Genomic DNA, 20,542 nt, shown 5'->3' with positions numbered 1-20,542 from the left:
AACGTATGTGTTAGTTCAAAACCAGAAGCCTTCTGGAGATCCCAGCCTGTTAAGTAAAATATTCTTCAATTCTGGCTCAGGTGAACCCCAAGAAAAAAAAAAAAAAAGGGTTGAGGAAATGTTGTTTTCCCTGATGAGCACTACTTTAGGGTGTTGTAGAGACCAAAGCTCTATGCGGGTTCAGGAAGGGGGCAGAGCATCTCTGGATGCTGAGCCCAGCTGTTGTTGCTGGCCTCTGTCTCAGAAGTTTCCAAATTACTGATTGTCAGGAGCTAGGAGAGAGTCCCTGCAAACAGACCATGCTCTTATCTGTGTAAGATGAGTAACCCCAGCTGAGCGCTCTTAGAGACAGGATTCTGGGCTCTAATTTGATCCTAATTGAGCCTTTTTTTTTTTTTTTTTTTTCTTAAATAGTAAAGGTCTTTTTGAAGGTGGTGGTCACTTACAGAAGCCTTTTAGTTTCAGGGATCTTGTATTTTCTGTGGAATTTATGTTGCTTTAGGACACGCATTTATAAAAAAAAGGAGGTTCCAATACTGAAAAATACCAAGTACAGATTTTAAAGAGTTACTTCGCTGGGAATGGAGTTGGGATAAAGTGAAGCCATGGGCAGAGAGGTGTGACAGGCATTTGTGAAGTTAGAGCAAGGGCATGACAAAGTTTGCCCAGTGAAAATGAGCAAATATGGTGAGTACCTGAAATGTACCACTTGAAAAAGGTTGTGCGCACTTTTAGAAAATTAATTAGAATTAACGTTTATGGTTTTAAATACTGTAATAAAAATAAGTTTACTCTTTTTAAAAATAAACCTTGTACAGTCAGGCTAGGATGAGCATCAGATTGCCTGTGCAGGTCAAAAATGGCTTGTTGTGGTCTGGGAAAGGTTGAGAGCTGCTCTCTAGTACGTGTAATCTTCATTCAGTTTTATTTGGCTGCTGAATGAGAGCTCAGAAAAGTTACATCACTTAACTGGTAAAAGATTTCATATGAAAAGATTTTACATGACTTCTGTGTGGTGCGTTCCAACTGCTTATCTCTGCCTATGCAGATTTGCACAATAACTTCACGATGACACTTTGGAGAAATAGTGAGCTTGAAAGATCACAGATTTGACGTGATATAAACTGAAGATGTCTGTAGGAAACTTCCCACACCAGAAAACCTGAATATGGCAAGGGCTCTCATCCCAAAAACTAATGTTTGTATTTCCGAGATCTTACATCAGTGACATTCTTGCCAAGGAAGTGCTGAAATCAGACAACTGTTAAGCCATTGTGGAAACCCCTATGTGCAAGTTACGATTTTCAAAATGTGAAGTTTTCCTTGCTGATTTTCACATGGAGTTGATTCCGTACTGCAGGAATCACAGAGAAAGCCAGAACATCCTGGAGTTGTGAATCTTTACTTTCCAGAAGGATGTAAACCAAACTGTTTTAAAGAAAAACAAATGAACAAAAAAACCCTTTCAGGCATGTGAAGTGTGTACTGTGTTGTTTCATGTGGAAATACACGCCCTCACAAAACATGGGGCTGCGACTGATGCACATTTGTCTACGCTAACATGTTTTTTCTCATTAAAATGAGCCAACATTTACCCTTATTTCAAAATGGTGCAAGCGAAGGGAGCTGTGTGTATTCTGGAAACCAACCATTCAGTTTAGAAGAAGGAAGCAGGTACATCTTATCTATTACACAGACCCAGTTTTGCTGCTAGGAGACAAGAGGTACTTATTTAAACAGGATTTGTTTAAGGGTTCTCTGCCCTGAAGGTTGGAAAATTTTTCCACTTTGCATGATCAGAATCCTTTGGGAGCCCTAAAAGTTTTGAAGAGGCAAGGCTGGGTAGGTACAGGGACCCCCAAGACTTTGGCGGTATGGCTGGTTCATGTAATTTCCTAACAGTGCAAAAATGTGGAGCGTCAGAAACCTTTATGTTTGCGCTCTGAAAATCACCAATCCTGAGCGTAGTCCTACTGCACAAGATGCTGCCACCAACTCTATTCAAACATATTGTTAAATGTTAATATGCATAGCAGTCTAGCTGTAATGAGAAACATTTTCAAAACATTTTCTGTGGCCCTCATAACTGTTTCAGTTTTAGCCTTATTTTTGTTTTCCAAATGTCTTGATCTAGGTAGACAACTTCCAGATCCTTTCTTTTATTCTTTTTCCCTTGTGGTTTTACAATACTAAGTATGCCCTGAAATTACATTAACATTTTAGACCAAGAACAGTTTAGAAGTGGAGTTGGTGTTTCTAAGATCTTTTCTGAACTGACAAAGGTTTCAAAATGAAGAAAAGAAGAGTAACATCTTTATATTTTGTCAGTCTCTGCTTCATTTGCCAGTGACAGAATGTGAGCCTCACAGCAAAACAGTTTTAGAGATAAATAGTAGATCTGACTGAAAAATTAAGGCAGAATTTTCTGAAAGCTCCTTGAAATGTCAAATCTGTTCTTAGTGTAAGAAGTTAGATACAAATCATTATGAGTAGATATTGCCGACAGTTTATTTTACAATTTCTAAATTTTTTTCTTAAAGTTGTATGAAAGTAGTTACTTATATTTTTTCCTTCTGAGTAACTAGATTTTTTAAAGTATTGTTACCCAGGATGCTATGTAAAAACATATGGAAAATATTTTATCTGGAAAATGAACAAATTAATTATGATAATAAAGATAATGCTATGTTTGAAAATTGTCCTTGTTTTGTTTTGCTTAATTAAAAGATATTAAGATAAAAATTGTCTGAACATTTTCAGTCACGTCTAGTAGTATGAAGGACAAGTCACTATGAGAGTTCAGGAACAGTTTTCTTATTTTTGTGTTTTTAGGAGGACTTATGCATGAGGCTGAAATTTCTGATATCAGAGGAGAGACGCTGGTTTGGAGCAGAGGGCTGGAGTGGATAACCAAGTAAGTCAATTTTGAAATGAGGATTGTGCTCCACACTTAGCATGTGACTAGTTTTCCTTTGACTAGTTTTCCTTATCTGAGGCATGTGAGTGGGATTGGCAGCCATGGTCCTAAGGTGCCAATCTCCCAGGCCTACTGTGTGCCTCCTCTGGAGCAAGCCTTCCTCCCGAGAGGTTGTGGGGGTGAATCCTTTTAGTTTCACACCCCAGGTTTTCCAAAAAATGTGCTGACGTGGCTGTATCCAGAATTAATCAGTTAGAAAAAAAATTAATTGCCCCAGTTTTATACTTATCTGTGAAAATTTCCATTAACATCACAATGGGAATAACATTTTGAAAATGATCTATGTAGCATTTCCACAGGTCTTCCCTCTCTCCTGCAGCTTGTGTTCAACAAGTTGTAGCTCAACTAGGAGGCTGAAAACTTGGCACTTTATTTAGGATAAAGGCTCCTCCCAAACTGCAGAGAAGCCTGCTAAATATTGGAAGAAGATCTAACTAGCAACTAGTACAGAGTGTTATATGATTGGTAACAAATCCCTTTCTGTAGCTGTTTGCTGCTGCAGGCTATTTTAGGCAGATGATTGTTTTCAGTATAATGGCTAACGCTGTATGTTTGTACATCGCTTTGAAACAATGACGACATTACGAGATTGCTCTCATACCTACTCTTTGTTTTCCGCAAATTCATTTTCCATTACACAGCATTTATAAAGACTACAGCAAGAACTTTCCATACTCTATTTAAAATAACTGTTCTTATGAGAGGACCTTGTGCAATGAAGTCAGGGAGACTTCGCCTATGGCACATATGGCCAGGGCAAAAACTTCATACCATTTACAAGCTGTAACTGTGACACCCTGCATCCTGCATATTCAAAAATTTGCTGTGAGGACCTTCTTGACATTTGCTACTTAACCGGCTGTATATTGGGGATGGGAGGTGCTTTTCCATCCTTTCCTGCTGTTTGCTCATCGGAACCGTAGCTGAGAAACCTTATGGGAAGAGCAGACGGGTTGTGTCTCCCTGAGACATGTTTATATAAAGCCACTTGTTGTTCTGCATTGTGTTTCTGGCTATAAGCAGTCACAGTGGATGTATACTGCTGCAGACCCAAGTAACTCCAACTCCAGTGCCTGTCCCTTTAGCCCCAGTCTCTGACGACTGGATTTATTTGGTTCTGAAGGCAGGTATTATCTCAATATGTGTTTTTATTTTGCAATAGCTTTAGGTCTTCTGATACATTTTTCATTAACCACTGTGGAAATCGACTTTTTTTTTTTGTAATGTAAAGATAAATTTAGTAAAGTTCATACTGAAAATTGGACTGTGTGAAAAAATCATCAGAAAATCATGATATAGTTGCTTTATAGATTAAATTTGACAAAGTAGGCTCTAGTGACTGATTTAAGTCATTGAATAACAAGATAGAAAGTAATGGAAAAAGTCAAAGGTAACAGCCTTGATGGTCGAGTTAAATGATTTATCTGACTATAGCTTTTCTAAAGGCAAAGGTTAGTGTACTGAACTGGTGGTAGGAATTATTTCAAGTTACCAAAATTTGTTTAAGTTGCACATTTGCCGTTCCCTTAATATCATGCTCAGTCAGTGCAGTATTGACCCATCCTGTGTAAAGTTAGCATGTGGGCAATTTTCAGGAATTTACTGGAGACAGACAAATTGAAATAGGATGGCACCATTCAGACCAATGGCAAAAGTAAGGGTAAAAACTAAGGGTAAAACTCTTAGGTCATAGATTTATTTTTTATGTAGTTGAATACTATGATTCACACTTCTATATTTTTCCCAGCATTTGATAAGGCCTGCATTTTTGAGATCATGCAGTCTTGTCTCACAGATGCTAACGGCTAAATTACTTCTCATGTAGTAAACAGTATTACAGCTAGCAATTATTTGGGCATATAGATCCAAAAAGCACTTTTCTCCCTTTTACACTTACGTCTGTCTTCCTTTATCTTACTGCATAGCCTGCCTGTAGTATGTTTTCTCATACTGCACTAAAATGTCACTTCTCTCCTTGTAGCTCTTTTCTCTCTCCCTTCATTTGTCCACTCATTTCCTTGTCCTCTCCTTGTTTTCTCATCTCACACTGTCTACCAGTGCACTCTGTATCTTTCCAACCCACGGCATCTGGTTTTACTTGGCTGTCCTTGGCAGGCCTTTTATATTGCTCAAGGGGTTGGCTTCTTACTGGAATATACACCCTTCTGGGGCCTTGGATGGTAAATGTTGATGCTCAAACTGTCTGCACGCTGTTGGTGGCATTTTGCAGAAGTTCTGGGTCTCTTAACTTATGTCTGCCACAAAGGCAAAGGCTGTGTCTGCTCTCAGACACTGAACTTTCTGCATAAGAGACCAAAATCAAGGTGACCTGGGAAAAAATAGAGCAGAGGAGCCTGCAACATATGGCCTACATACCTTTGAAAGAGGTGAAACTATACAGAAAACTTCAAAACAGGAAAATGGAGAGGGGTAGAGGCAGGTTCTGCGTTGGGGAAGAGAGGTGTATAATTATTTTTAAAGTAGCTGTGAAGAAGAAATCTTTCTCAGGTGATACAGTCTGAGGAGACAAGTGCAAATCTAGTGAATATGAATTGATTGAGTGCTGCTCAGCTCCGCACAAGAGAGCGCAAGCAGTTTTCATAAAAAACAGTGATTGCATTTTTGAAAATTAGCAAAAGCTGAATTTAGTCAACAAGAGGCCAGGAGAGAGGGAGGTAGGATACTGGCAGAGTTCTTGGAATGTGTGCACACAGTGATGCCTCTCATTTGCAGCTGGAAGCCTCAGCTTGGTGGGAATAGTAAGGAAGGGAGCTGATTATAGAAATAATATAGCTTAGTCTTGTGCTTTCCTAGCAAGAAATACTGCTACTGACAGTGTAATTCTGCTTTAGCATTGATTTATCTGGGAAATAAATTAGCTTCTTTCATTATTATTTGTTGTTGATTTTTTTCATATGGCTCCACTACTTCACTGTTATTTTCCCATACCATTTTCCCAGCATGCCTTCAGAAATATCAGAAAATGCTCACAAACAGTCCAGAAAAGTGCCAGCTAAATATTCCACAAAGTGCTTGCGGATCTTGTGCAATGTTTCCCCTGGTCTCTCCCAGCTGTTTTTTAGCATTGATCTAATATTTCCCCCATGAGCAGTTAGCATTTTTGTGACATTAAACGTAGGGGGGAGGTTGTGTTTCTACATATGAATAAAGTAACTGCTTTGGCTTTCGGATGAAAATAAGGGTCCACTGTTCCTCTCCACCAAAAATTGCTGCTCCATAGTGCTTCTTAAGGATTTGGGGTTTTGAGGGGTTTGGGGGTTTTCTGTGGCTTCTCCAAAGGAAATAAGGTACAGTTGGTATTGTAACTCAGACTGCTCCAAATGCACTGCATACGTTGCCATTCAGATCTTACCTGTCTCAAATTATTCCCTGACTATTGTACCATTTTTATAGGGCTAGTGGATCTCATAAAAGCATTCTAGGTAGATTTCATATGGTCTTAATGCAATGTTATAAGGAACTATCCCTTATCACATATAATGAGCTCTTCCTGCTAGAATACTTGTACTTCACTCAAACATGTCACTCCTATTTGGACTAGATGGGAAACTAGATAAAGACTTGTATGGATACAGCATGCAGAGGTAATAAATAGAGACTGAAAAATGACAAACCATTATAGCTGTATGTGGTATTTAAATAAAATGAGAAGTCAGGGTGGAATCCCTGACTGTAAGTAGTATCTGCAGACTCATAAAAAAAAAAAATCTTTATGATCAAGAATTAATGTTGACTTTAAAAATGACTGGTACCAATGCATGATCTCTTTTTGCAGTCATCTTTATTTTGGTGATTGGCTTTTTTGTTTTCAGCACAGATTAAGCAGAGAGAAATAATAACAAGACAGGCTTCAAGGCTCAACATTTGAGTTACTTAAATCAATCGAGAGAGACCGTTGCTCCAAATAGAACTAACTGCACGCATATATCATTGTATAAATGTTTGAGAGATACTATTGGGCTGAAACAGTATCTCAGACATTATTTCTAAGATTTATTGTCTGGGAATCTGAACAGTATTCTGTAGAATTTCTATTATCTGTATCGGGCCATGATCAGCTTTAATTGGCTGACAACATCTACTGCAGCATGTTTTTCTTGCTATCTACTTAATCCTAGCAAGAATAAACTAGTCTCTGGAAATGGCAGGCTTGTGAAAGAAAACACCAGTCTTTACACAAACCAGACTTAGGGTTCATAGAGAGGGGCACCCTTGTCCTCGCTAGGTGAAGTCGTGGTTGCAAGAATGACCCATGCCAGCACAGGGAGCACCTTTGTTGTCTTTGTTCTGGGATGAGCTGAAATGAGACTTCAAAGTTCATTTATCTCCTGCTGTGCAAAAAATGAGGAAAGAAGTACCTTTTTGTGCTACTGACAGTGTTTGAATGTCCCTGGGCTTTAAGAAGCACAATGTATTCCGCAGCAGTCACTGTGCATTTCTTGTTCGAGGTTGATTTAGTCCGGCTTAGTTTACTGTTTGCATGCTTTGACTTTTTAATTTATTCATTGAGAACATACAGCTGAGAAGATCCAGGTTGCAGATGATACTGGGATGCCTAAATAAGAAGGCATCTGTTCTGTACAGCTACAGGGCAATGGCAACTTTGTGAGTTCACAGTTGGTGTTCACATTTCACATAAACGCGTTCACATTTAGATCCTCCCTTAGGGAGCTGTTTGGCATCCTTATGTAAATAACAAGGCCTTCCTTGCCCTGAACGGGCTTCTATCCCAACCTGGCAGGCATCTTACATGATCTGTGGAAGTCCAAAACAACCGTGTGAAGGACCTACATCCCCATATAGCTCCTCTGCACCTCGCCTAGAGCCCTACAACTTCCCTGTCACCTCTGCTGCTGCCCTCGCGGGTAGCAGCCGTCCGCGCCTTCCCGCTGCTCGTTCACTGTGAATACACTGGGGCCAAATGATGACTGGTGATGGGTCAGAGTTCCTGCAAGCAGTTCAGCAGTTTAGTTACTTAATAATTAACTGGCTAGACTTGCCCTAAGGAAAAAGCCTGTATGACTAATTATTTTAATGGAAAAAAATACAGTCAACAGGAAACAACAGCATTAGTTTGGGGGGGGCTGCCCTTGGCTGATGTATTTTAGGTGGTTTGAAAAGCAGGAGGCAGGAAGGAGGATAAAAAAATAAATAAGAACAGATCACCATGCAGAAATTACGTTATTGCAGAATCGGAACGGGAGTCTGTGAGTGGTTGGTCCTGGGTAGTGGCTGCCACCAAAGCTTGAAGGAACTGTTCTACTTCTGTGAAATCCTTGCACTTTTAGTGCAAGCCTGAGCAAGGCAGGCCTTCCTACAGCATCTCTTGTTCCTTATATGAGTCAGCTAAGAATTTTATGTGACAAATGCAGAGTATTTTGATATTTTTGAGTATTCTTCTAACATTTGTACCAGAGCTAAGATACTGTTCCTTCAAACAGATGCTATGTTCATATCTCAGCACTGCAAAATAATTAACATCTTGTTTCACTCACTGGAATCAAGCTCAGGAACCCTCACAGACTGGGGGATTATTGTTGTACAGAAGAATACATGCATGTGTAGTCCAAAAGCACCATACTGGGGTGAGGTGGTACTCCTGGAGAACACGGCTTGCAGGAATGGGAGAGCAGCACCTGAAGAGTGAGAACTCAGAAACAATTTTGTTTGTAGATATGGATTACAAGCTGTGATAGGTATCTTTTAATAATTCAATGGAAATTTCTCATTCAAGTTTTCTGACAAATGTTTTTCATGTAGGCATGCTTGTGGTGATTAAAGGATGCACTGACTCTGCTTGGATGTTTGTAATGCAGTTTAGGTCCTTCTGTTGCTGAAGGAAATGAATATGTTATCATTTACCACAGGTAACTGACCACTTAATTGCTTCTCCTGAGCGCCTTCACTGAGATACCCTGTGACTTGTGAAACACTTAAAAACGGCATGTATACTGCTTATCTTGTCTGGTGGTTGTACACCAGCTTTGTATAAGTATATATGTGTTCCTTTTGGACTGTTTGGTGTAGTAGGGAGTGATTTTAAATTGGGTTGAACGTCGTATCACTGTCCAAGTAACCAGTTTGTCCAGAGTGGCAAAAGGCAGTAACTTTTAAGGCAAAGTTATTTTCCATCTTTTATTAGATCAGTTAGTTAGAAAGAACACGAAGTTTTCTGGCACACAAACCCTTTTTAAAAAGTCTATGTGGGATTCTTCAGTGGTTCTTCAATGACACGAAGAATGACTTATGTGCCCCAAATTTGTGTCTTTTTTGCTGTATAATTTAGTCTCCTAAACATTATTACATCCTACAGACCTTGCCTCCTTTCTGTTCTTAGACAGTCATGCCTACAGTGATATTTACTTGGAAACTTTGCAATTTGAACTCCTAAACCATCACTTGGGAATTACAAAACTTCACACTACATCTCTTATTCATTGCAGAGTTTTAAAAGAATCCCTGGAGTCCTACTTGCTATGTTTTCATAATGTTTATATCTGATTTGTTGTAAAAGTCTCCAAAGCTTAATTGAAGAAGTTTTAAATTAGGTGGAGAGAAGATCCAGGGATTTATTTTTAAATACATCTTGGAATTTGCTATATTTCCTCATAAGAAACACAGAAAATTGTGATTGGACATGAGCCTGATCTTTCAAATAACAGTGCCTTCAGCTCAAACAAGGTAACAAGATTCTAATCTGGTGTTTAGTGACCACAGTTATTAGATATAGCATAAAGGATCAATTTGATTTGCCAGTCATTTTTTAAAGTCCCTATTTGATGCTTAAAAATCTGTCTTGGAATAAAATTTTTTATCCATTCAACTGTATTTCAGTAACCTGAAATTTTTTCTTGGACTCAGAGCTACTCTGAAGGTGCCTAGGATAATACAGGTCCGTGATGAGTTAAACAATAATGTAAGTTTGAAAAACCTCTGGCAAAAAATACCATTTAGAAACAATTCATTGCATTCTTTTCTTTGGCCTTCCCATCTACCTTTAGATAAACTCCTAGGCTATATCCACGGTGAGAACATACACAAGTATTGCACTTTTAGTGCAGGTTGCTCTCTAGGGGCACCAATACCAGGATCAGGACTGCCTCTGACAGTGCACAGATCCATCTCACTGTGGAGTTTATCTTAAAAGGGGTCAGTTAAATGGTTGAGGAAAAAGCAATTTTATGTTAAGTGGAACCTGGTTATTTTAAAGATATTAAATGTGCTATGCTAGGAAATTTTTCCTTTCAAAAATCCAAGAAATAAATTCTGAGATAGATTTTATGGCTGCAAAGAACATTGTATTTTGTATGGAAGCTTATTACATTTTATGTGACTTTGTGATACTTTACTGCATTAAAATATTCTCTTGGCTCTTTTTTGTTTTTAATCTGAGACATGTGTGTGCCAAGCTGCTGTGACCACTGAAGTCACAGGAGGCTGTCACCCATTTCCAAAGTTAGTAATGCTAGGAGAAAGCTGGAATTACAGGGATGTTTAAGGACATTCCTTTTAAAAATAGTACAACACTAAATGGAATTGATCTGCAGGTTGCTTACCAAATTATTGGAGAACATCAGAAAATCAAGTATACGTATGGAGGCAGATATGTGCTAAGCTACGTAGCCAGTATAATTTGCATCCTCATAGTTGCTATACCAATGAGCCAGCGATTATTTGTTCTGCTAATTTCCTCTTGAGCTAAGTCTTGTACCATAAGCCTGACTGGGATCTGAAAGATGTAGTAGCAATTTCAAAAAGACTCCAATTTTAACCTTCTTATAACTTGGTAACAATAGTTTTCCTAGAATTGTAGCCCAAATTTTTAGCCCAAATAAAACCTGAAAATGAAAATAACAAGTTTGTTAAAGAAATAAGAAAAAATCATTAAACAAAACCAAAAAACCCAGACTAGAAATAATCCCAACCTCCTTGCATAACTTGATTGGTTTTCCCTAAATGCTGCAGGATAAAAACTCTTTCCCTGGCTTATTCCAGTGGAAAAAGCTTGCGGAGTTAGCCTGGGATGTAAATTAAAGCGGGAGAAAGTCATAGGAAAGCTGACAGCAACTTGGTCTGTTTTAAAGAAAACAAAGTGAAAGTCAGTGGGAGCCTGCCTGCACTGGAATGCCTGCCCCAGTTGTGAACTGTGAAATCCAGATGGTTTTCCTCCCACCGAACGGGGAGCGCTGCCGCAGCTCGGCCGGCCGCGGCTTGCAGGCGCTGATACCTGGGTGCTGGTCGGGCTTGGGGCCTGCCAGCTGCAGGAGGAGAAGTGTAGGGTATGGGATTTGGCACGTTGCTGGCTGTGCCCCCGAACCAGGGGCACACCTCAACGTTGTGCTGGTTTGCCCATGTTCAGCCCCTTCCAGGATGCTGCTCTGGAATGGGAAAAGGAAGCAGGTTTTGAACCCTGTCCTTTTGTCAGAACATCCTGGGAGAAATGGTGATAGTGGGGAGGCGCTGGGTGGTGGGAGCTGCCTGCCGTCCATGAGGTCTCTTCCAGTGATGGAAGATGACTGATTACCACAGGCTGATGCTACCCTGGGCTGCCCCAGGCGAAGCTGCTCGCAGGTCGAGGCGCTCCTTCCCCACTGCTCAGCGCTGCTGAGGCTGCTCCTGGAGTGCTGGCTCCAGCACCATGATCCCCACTACACCATGATGCTCAGCACAAGAGGGACGTGGAACTCTCAAGAGACTGGTGAGAGCCCAAGGAAGGGCCATCAAGGTACAAAAGAGCCTGAGTTGTCCCAGCTACAAGGAGAGTTTGGGAGAACTGGGGCTGCTCGGCCTGCAGAAGATGAGACTCCCCCATGGCCATAAACACCAGAAGGGAGGTGAGGAGAGGACAGAGCCCGACCATGTTCGGTGGTGCCCAGCACCAGAACCAGGGGCACTGGGCACAGCCTGGAGCACCAGAAGGCACCATGGTGCTGGGTGGATGCATGAGCGTGGGGCTGGGCACCCTGCTCGGGGGGGACCCTGCAGGGGCTGGGGGGGGCCTGGAGGTACCCGGAGGTGCCTCGAGCCTCAGCTGGTCTGAGACGCTGTGATCATAATCACATAGGCCATGTGTTATATGTTACTTACGTAGTGAATTCTCAGTTAGCAAAACTAAATAAATCCTTAAATGAATTTTGAATCCAAATGAAACATGATTCTACGAAACGCACTAGCTTATGGCTGAGATCAGGTTATTTTTAGGCCGTTTTTATGGTAAACCTTTTTGGAAAAATAATGTTGCGAAGAAAACTTTGACAAGCCCTGGAGTTGAGTCTGGAATTTCTTTAACATGGAAATTGTTTGCTGAGGAACATCAAAAACATTTGCAATACAAACACTGCAAACATCTCATCTCTTCTAGAGACTTTTTTGCAGTGCACTGTAATTCACTCTTTCTCTAACTTGGATACTCTTTTTGCTATGGGTTTTATAGGAATACTGGATCAGAAATATATGCTGAACTCTGATATTTTCAAAGTAGCTACACTGAAATATTCCAGCTATTTAATAGCTGTGAATGTCCTTGCTCTGCAAGGACTGCCTCTGTTAAGTAGCAATATAAACTTTCCTATGTTGCCAGTATGATTCAGTTTACTTGGATGCAACATGTAAAAGTAGATGATTCAGGCTTCCCCGGTTTCAGGAATCGGATTATAATCTCTTTGTTTGCTTTGACCCACACTAAACCAACATCGCTCAAAGTGCAGAATTCATCAGGATTGAATTCAGTGGATCAGTGGGCAGGTTCTGCCTTTGTGCTTCCCAAAATTGGGGTCCACTGTCAGAATTGATGCCTTGACCAAAGCGCACTGCACATGTGGATGTCTTGAACCCTAGTGGCAAACTGTGCTTCTACTTACAATTAGGAAATGAGTGTATCATTGTTTTCGTAAGCATGTTACCCCCAACCATGTGTCCTCTTTACTGATGGGAAGCAGGAGTGAAGAAAGCAGCTTCCTAATTTTGGAGCTCTCTAAAAAGTTAATGGTATTCATACCATAATTGAAGATTAGAGAACATGCTCAGAGGACTCACTGCCTTCTGCAGTTGCTGCGTGCTGCAGTACTGCAAGGTCACATCTGATGCTGGAGGTTTTCCAATGTTTTTTCGGAGGTGTCGATGTTAATCAGCTTTCAAGGGCAGAGTGGCATGTTTAATGGTAATGGAAATGGCTAATACTAGTGCATTTGCTAGCTGTCTCTTACATGCCTTGCTTCCAACCCATCCATCAAGATTAACTAGAATTTATTATATTCAGCTACCTTTCAAGAGGTATCATTAGAGGCGTATAACCATTTGTAAGATTTATTCATTCACCTCAGGGATCTTGGAAAGGTGTGCAAGCTGAAAGAATACACATATAACTTGATTTGGGATGTGATGAAGGCTTCAGCTTATCAGAAGCATTACTTAATGAAGAATAAATGTTAGCCCACAGTGCCATTCCACCCAACATCAGTCTCCTTCTAAGGCAGCTTCTAGCAGGCCCTGATGTAACTATGTTTATACAACTGCTTTTAAAATAAATTTGGTTGCCACCAGGTTGCTCAGAATACCCCCAGAGCTGCCAGCAGCACGTCTTTAATCTCTCTGTGATGGATCTCTTCTGAAAACTTGATCCACCGCCGCCTTGACCTGAGTAGCTCACATCCCAGCAGCATCCGCTTCTGGGAATCCCGGCAACATCTCTGCTTCATTTCGGTAGTGAACATACACCAGAACCGATGCTTCTGTAAATGTTATACTTATGATATACAGTGTGCTATAGAGATGATTTGCACATGCTCAATAAATCCATCAGTATCTGTTTACCCATGCATACATCATAGGCCTGGCAGTCCCAGAGGCACTGGGCTCATTACAGGTGCATGGCAGAGCTGATCCACATGTGGTCAGACAGGGCTGCTTGACATCTGGAAATGCCAGACAAATTTACAAAATCCTCCATTTTTTTCCCCAATGACATTTGTGGGCAGGAAAGTGGGATGTTGCCTCATTCATTCATACCTGCCTACACTTGGAAGTAGGCCTAAAGAGGAAAATGCATTAGAATAAGACAGATTTTAGCTATATTTTCTGAATGTTTTCATAGTGCTTTGAAGGGGAGTAAGGAAATGGAGTATTAGTAGCTGCTTCCTTTGTTTCCAGAACTTCACAGAGGACTGAATTTAATACAAGATGCTTAAGTAATGTAACGACTTCTTAGCTCTGTGAAGGAACTCGGCAAATAAAATTCAGGGAAGTCATGGAGTGCTTAATGTCAGCATGATTGATTGGAACATTCTCCCATAAAATTCAGGTTCATTAAACCAGATTTTGGTGTTGGGAGAATTAAGACAGGGCCTTAATGTTGCTATTGATAGTCTCAAGTTTGAAAATCTGCATACCTGAATGAAACTTCTCAGAGCTTAAACAGCGTCTGCATCAAGACCTCTAGAAGGTTGCCTGGAGTCCATATGAGTCTTATTAAATGCTGCTTGTAGTGGAGCCCAATATTCTTGGAACATGAAGCAGCAGCTAAATGGAAACTTTGGCTATTACCATATTCATGTTTCATGCTAAAATATTTTTGAGATCAAAGTTTCTGTTATTAAAACAATGGGTGTAAAAATAACAAAACTACTTTTTGTAAAACAAACAGACTCTTTGTATCTGAGAGGTTTTTTCACATAGATCTTTATTCTGAGATGGTAATACATTGCAGATTTTTTTTATGCTATACTACTTTGATTCATTCATTAAAATATTTTTTAATTTTGGCATGTTGCAAAGGTCTAAATAAAAGCATTTTAGTTACATAAATACAGACTCTGTGGACTCAACAGTAATATAGTACGTTTAGAAAACTGTCATTTATTCTGAAAATATACAAAGAGCAAGCCACAGACAGAATTTTCTATATATTGTAAACATTCTCACAGTATGGGTATAAATATCCCTTCTTTGATTCATTGCATGCCAGATCTTCAAGTAAAGAGATAGAAAAAGAAGCTAAAGGAAAGGGATTATAAATTCAGCAGGACGCTTAGAGGCAGCGAAAGCCAAACAAGAAAAGAGCTTGCAAAGTTTTAAGACGCTGTATACAGACAGGACCATAAAATTATAATAACAATACCAGATAATATAATCTCATATTTACATCATTTTCAGCTGCCAGGTCCCCTTGAGCTGCAGGGTATTTAAGGAATTGTTCTGGAGGCAGTGGGCTTTATCTGCTTTTCCCTGGGTAAGTGGGGCAACTCTTGGATCACTGAGAAAAGTTTAGGAACAGTTTAGTAGGGCTGGTGAAGAAGCTTTTCGGTATGGTGCACTGAGGGTAGGTGTTTGAAGCCTGGCTGTGGTCCGGGGAAGGAGAGGGAGGAAGGTCTGGGCTCTGCCTGTCCTGCTACAGATAGTAGGTTAATAGGTTTTGGTGCCTTTTTTCCTTTTAAAAACATGTTTTCATTGTCTTTTAAAGCCGGGTAAAATGCACTGTTCTGTGCTCTGTCGAGTAAATCCTGAAGCCTTTCTCAATATGAACTCCTCTTAGGAGACTTGTTTGCTCTTTTCCTGGCAGAGCTCCCAGCGCCTTGATAGCAGTTTTATCTGAGTAAAGCCTTGAGCATTTGCATGACACTGAAGAGCTAAAATTATCTTTAAATGGAGCACAAAAAATTGCCAATATGTATTGTTCTAAAAAACATTGCTCTTTGGTTGGCCCAGAGGGGACGTATTGTAAATATGATTTAAAGATGTCTCTGCTACTACTGTCTGATCTTATCATCAGAGGTTGCTGTGGAATTTGTCTATGCAGATCCTAGAAAGGAAAAACAGATTGAGAACATTAGCTTGTGCTGTGAGAAAATACCTCCAACTTGCTTTGTCTGGAAGGAAAAAAAAAAGCTCATTAGAAATATGTTATAAAAAGGGAAACAAACATTAAAATGCTGTCTATCTACTTTTATTACTCAGAACTTAAAATGTAAGTGCTGCTTATTGATTCTTTGATGTCAGGAAAGTGACATTTTTACATTTTTCTCCAGTCCTGTCAGAATGTTCTGATGAACCTCAGATTTCCATCCGTCTTCCTGACACTAACTGTACACTATGCCTCTGAGCAGAATGGCTGTGTAGGGTTTGATTACAACAGAAAAGAAGCAAGCTCTTTTCGGGGCCCTGTATGTTAAAAATCTTGTATTTGTCCAATAAATCATTAGTCATCTCCCAGATCAGTCGAAGGAGAGGCTGAGTTTTTGTGAGTGAATTCTTTGGTCATCATCAGCTGGTAGCATATTGCACTATATGTGGTATGGCTTGGATTTCTATTTTTTATTTTATTTTATTTTATTTTATTTTATTTTATTTTATTTTATTTTATTTTATTTATTTTTTATTATTGAGCTCAGTACAACAAAAAATAACTTTTTCTTATTGCCCTCATCTTCCTCAAAGGTTTCAGTCCATTTTATACATGTATGTATTAACTCAGTGCAGTGTTACCTCTCCGTACTGTCCTTCTCGTTATTTACACAGGCAGCCCTTATAGCTGCATGATCTTACTCAAACAAGCCTAATCAGTCAAGTCATCAACCAAAAATAATATCAGAGCATTTTGTATATAGAAAAGAGGCAGAAGTGAAGGCAGCATGAAATCTGCAGATACATGTAAGTGTTTCTCACAGCCATCAGGTGGTGGGTGCAATATGTAGGCTTGACACAGATGTGGGAATGAACGAAAACACAGGCTGGAATATGTTTTAGACTTCAAACTGTGAGACAGGAGAAGTTACGTGGAACTCCTGTGACCAGAACTGTGGAATTTAGGAAAGTGCTTAGCTGCAGTTGGCATGGTTGGAAGAAAAATAAATTGTAGCTCCAGGAGCTCTTAGTGAGAGTATAATTGAAAGGAGATCTGAAGGTACGTGACTATGTGAAGAACAATAAGTAAATGAATGATAAATCCTTACAGATTATATGTAGTCCTTATATTTTTATAGAAAAAATATTTATGGTAGAAGCAGGCTTGCACTTGTGTAAATAGAAGCTTCCATATGGTACAGATACTTAAAAAGGAGAGAGGTTTGTCTATTTTGTATTGTCTCAGCTGCTGCTTTGGCTTCTGTAGCTGCTGCTGCTGCATTCTGTAACTCCACTTTTTTATTTTCTGTGACTTTGTTTGCAGCCTGTACACTGTATGGAAAAAATGTTTCTGGAGTGCTTCGCAATAGTGCTGTAACTTTAAACAAAATTTGTATGAGCAAATATTTGGAAAAAAACGATCATCACTTTTTCATTGATGTATATAATATATATATATATTTTTTTTTTCTTCTCTATTTTTTCCTTTTTTACTGTTTAATCTCAGGAAAAAATGGCAAAAATAAGTGAAGTTGATATTATTTCCTCCCAGAGAGAACAAGGAAACAGAATAAATGGCAATGGGAAGAAAATTTTGTGTATGGTAACAGCTGGTGTAAGGACATCTACAAATTTATCTTCCCTAAATTCTGTTTTCAAGTTATTCTGATAAACTTAACTAAGTTTATTACTAGTGAGAGAAGTAGTTTTGATGTCAGTCATAGTCAGTAGCTGCATATACCTGCAACTCTTTTAGTCAGATTATTTTATTGTATTTCAGAGCTTATTCAGAGTAATGCAGAGTTTATATATAGCATAGCTCAATAAATACCATAAAAAATGCTCTTTCTTTTACCCGTCTGCCTGTTTTGGAGCAGACTAGAGAATACCAATGGTGGGGATGTGTCATTTTGCCTTTGTTTTTCTGACTATTTGAATTCCAAATAGAACATGACAAGGGCAAACTACACTTTTGAACTCTGACCTCTAATTTAAATTGAATGTGAAGTCTAAATATCTTCCTCTTTGACTGTATCCAAAGAGAGGTTTTTCAGAGACATCTTAAAACCTTGTGTCTGCAAGGGTATCCTCTATTAATTAAAAAAGTTTTCTGAAGAAGTTCTGACTCAGTAGAATAGTCAGGGGGCAAATGTGGAAAAGAAAGGCACATTGTTCTGGCAGACAAAGACATGGTATCAATTTTCATAAATCTGCATTCCCAAGACAACTGTTCAAATCTGGTAAAAGGTCCATTTCTTTGAACTTACATACCAGAAAGCTTTTATTCCTCCACTCTGCAGCAGACAAGAATACAGGTTAACTGTGTCTCATCAATGTTATGCTTCAGATGATTCAGTGAGAAATTCTTTAGCTTAATGACAGGAGGCACTACCTAGTGCAAGAAAAAATAAGAAGGAATGAAAAGGTTACCTGTGGTGTCAGACAACATTTTAGAAGATTCAGTTTCTCTGCATTTTCAAAGCTCAGCTTTTAAGCTTCATGGTTGTAAAGTCCTAGATGTTATAATTAAAGACTTACATTACTGAAAAAGATGCTTATTTATTCCTGGAATAGCTCATACCAAAATTCTAACCAGGAACGTCCTGCCTAGCCTAAAATCGTGGTTTACAGATCCAATTGCTGTTTCATCTCTCTTCCTACAGTTCCTCAATGAGACTGGATGACAGAATAAAATTGGCATTATTTAACCACAGGAGAAACGGGATACAGAGTTTCAACTTCTGTTATTCCGTACTGCGGTATGAAGCTATCTGTCACTGCCAGCACAAAACCCACACCAGTCTGCAAGTTCTCAGCAGCACTGCACCAGAATTAAGTGCTCCGCCACTCGTGGAGGGAAGAAGCATATTTCACCGATTGTTCCCAGTGCCTGCAAAGTTTAAAAATTTCCCCCAATATTCTCTCCAATCGCTGTAACATATATTGCATATTTTGTTAGAAGAGCCTCCAGACATCCTGGGTGAAAAGAGCCTTTTAGGTACCCACGTTTGTATATGTACCAATTGCTTTCTAATATAGTGCTTATTCTAATGCAATTAAAGGGTGGAAGAAAAGAGTTAATTCCTGGGCTGGACATTATTTTTATCTTACATAATGCTCGCTCTGTCACAAGCAGTACATGGCACCTTCTCTCTTCTTATGGAGCTTTGGGTACAGAGAAAATATGTTGGGGTTTAGGTAGTGGTGTAACTATAGCATGTGGAGGACTGTGAAGGTAGAGAAAGGTAAGTAGGGGCAATTAGTGCCTGGCTGCAGAGAGGACAGTCTTTTATTTCTTATGTGAATTCCTCCTACTAAACACACCACTATGGGCAGAGTTATTTCCATATTGCATTTTCATTTTCTCAGACATTCAGCTGTTGTTTCTGTCTGCCGTTCTGTTCCCTGGTCACAGTCCCCAGCTGAGACTCCCACTTAATAGCACGTGTCGTGCATCCTCACAGTCCTGCCTGTGTCCCGAATTTTGGTGGGGGAAGAGCATGTTGCTGTGTCTGAGGCTGTGAGAAGGTACATACAATGGTAAATAAATTTTCTGGTGAAAATGCTCAATGGGTTGGTGAAGCTTTGTTTTCTGGTTGCAATGCATGGCTAATCTACAGCTGTTCGAGGCATGGCTCTTCAGCATTTTGTTGATTAGCAGAGCTAGTTTTTAAGTGGAATTCCTGGAAAAAATATACAGCCTTGAAAGTGGTCTTTATTGTGCCAGTAGAGAGATGGCTGCACCTTAACTTATTCCCATTTCTGTTTCGGAATAGCTACATGAAGGTAAGCACAGCTAGATCATTCTCTATTTGCAACAGCATTGTGCATCTTCAGCTTTAGTGGTATAACTGAAGTGGTTTAGTTTCTCTTTGTTGATTAGATCTAAACTCTGACGAGGCTATCGTGTAGCTATCTGCTCTTGTGAAATAACCCACTAAGTTTCCAAGCTGGTATGGCGAAATTGTTAAAACATATTGCTAATATCCTTAATATCTAGCTCAGCCGCATCCACTCTACACTCATTCTGCAACACTGTGAATTTCAGCAGTGTACAATTTCAGTTATGTCACTGTACCTGGATGTTCCCACTGGCCTGACTTACAAGAATCTGGGAAGTTTTAGCCATGGGAAAAAGGTTACTAATAGGATAGCAATGGGCTTTGTGGGTTGAGAAACCCACATTCTTTTCATCTTGCTTTATGAGTTCTCTTTGCGCTCTTTAGCTTAAACCCTAAACATTTTCTCTCTCTCTTTTTTTTTTTTTATATTTTTTTTTATTTTTTAATTTATTTTATTTTTTAAAATCTGTTTGACCTATCTGTTTTTGTCCTCTTTGGTTTTTCTGAAATCATCTGCTCAGTGCCTGGCTTGAACAGCTGGGACAGGTGTGAGAGAATGGGAGGATCTGAAGAGATCATCAGGCACTTCACGTCCTGATGGAAGTACTTTTCCAAACAAGTGAGAAAAAATTTGGCTTGACTGATGGGAGACCTGAAAGGCCTGCACTAGAGTTAATGGCTGAACTGCCACAGTTTTCTAGGGTATTAAGGCTAAGATATGTCTTGAGCGAGGTTGTAAGCATCTATATGGGCTGATGATTCTGCATACTTGATGCATTTTTTAGTATCTGTAACAGACAATCGGGTCTAATGGTCAGTGACTGGGGTTTCTCAATAATAAAGAGTTGGGTGTCTTCTAAAATAT

General features: G+C 39.5%; 1 long non-coding RNA gene across 1 annotated transcript; it reads left to right on the top strand.

The window, feature by feature from the left end:
• Positions 1-436: 436 nt before the first annotated feature.
• LOC311442093 lies at positions 437-19,405 on the top strand. Its single transcript, XR_014696443.1, has 3 exons — positions 437-687; positions 2,833-2,914; positions 18,499-19,405. It is a non-coding gene; the product is annotated as an uncharacterized lncRNA (long non-coding RNA).
• Positions 19,406-20,542: the final 1,137 nt, after the last annotated feature.

This window comes from Aythya ferina (genome assembly GCF_964211825.1).
Source record: "Aythya ferina genome assembly, chromosome: 10".
In the NCBI taxonomy this organism is placed as follows: domain Eukaryota; kingdom Metazoa; phylum Chordata; class Aves; order Anseriformes; family Anatidae; genus Aythya; species Aythya ferina.
This window is presented reverse-complemented; position numbering and strand designations above follow the sequence as displayed.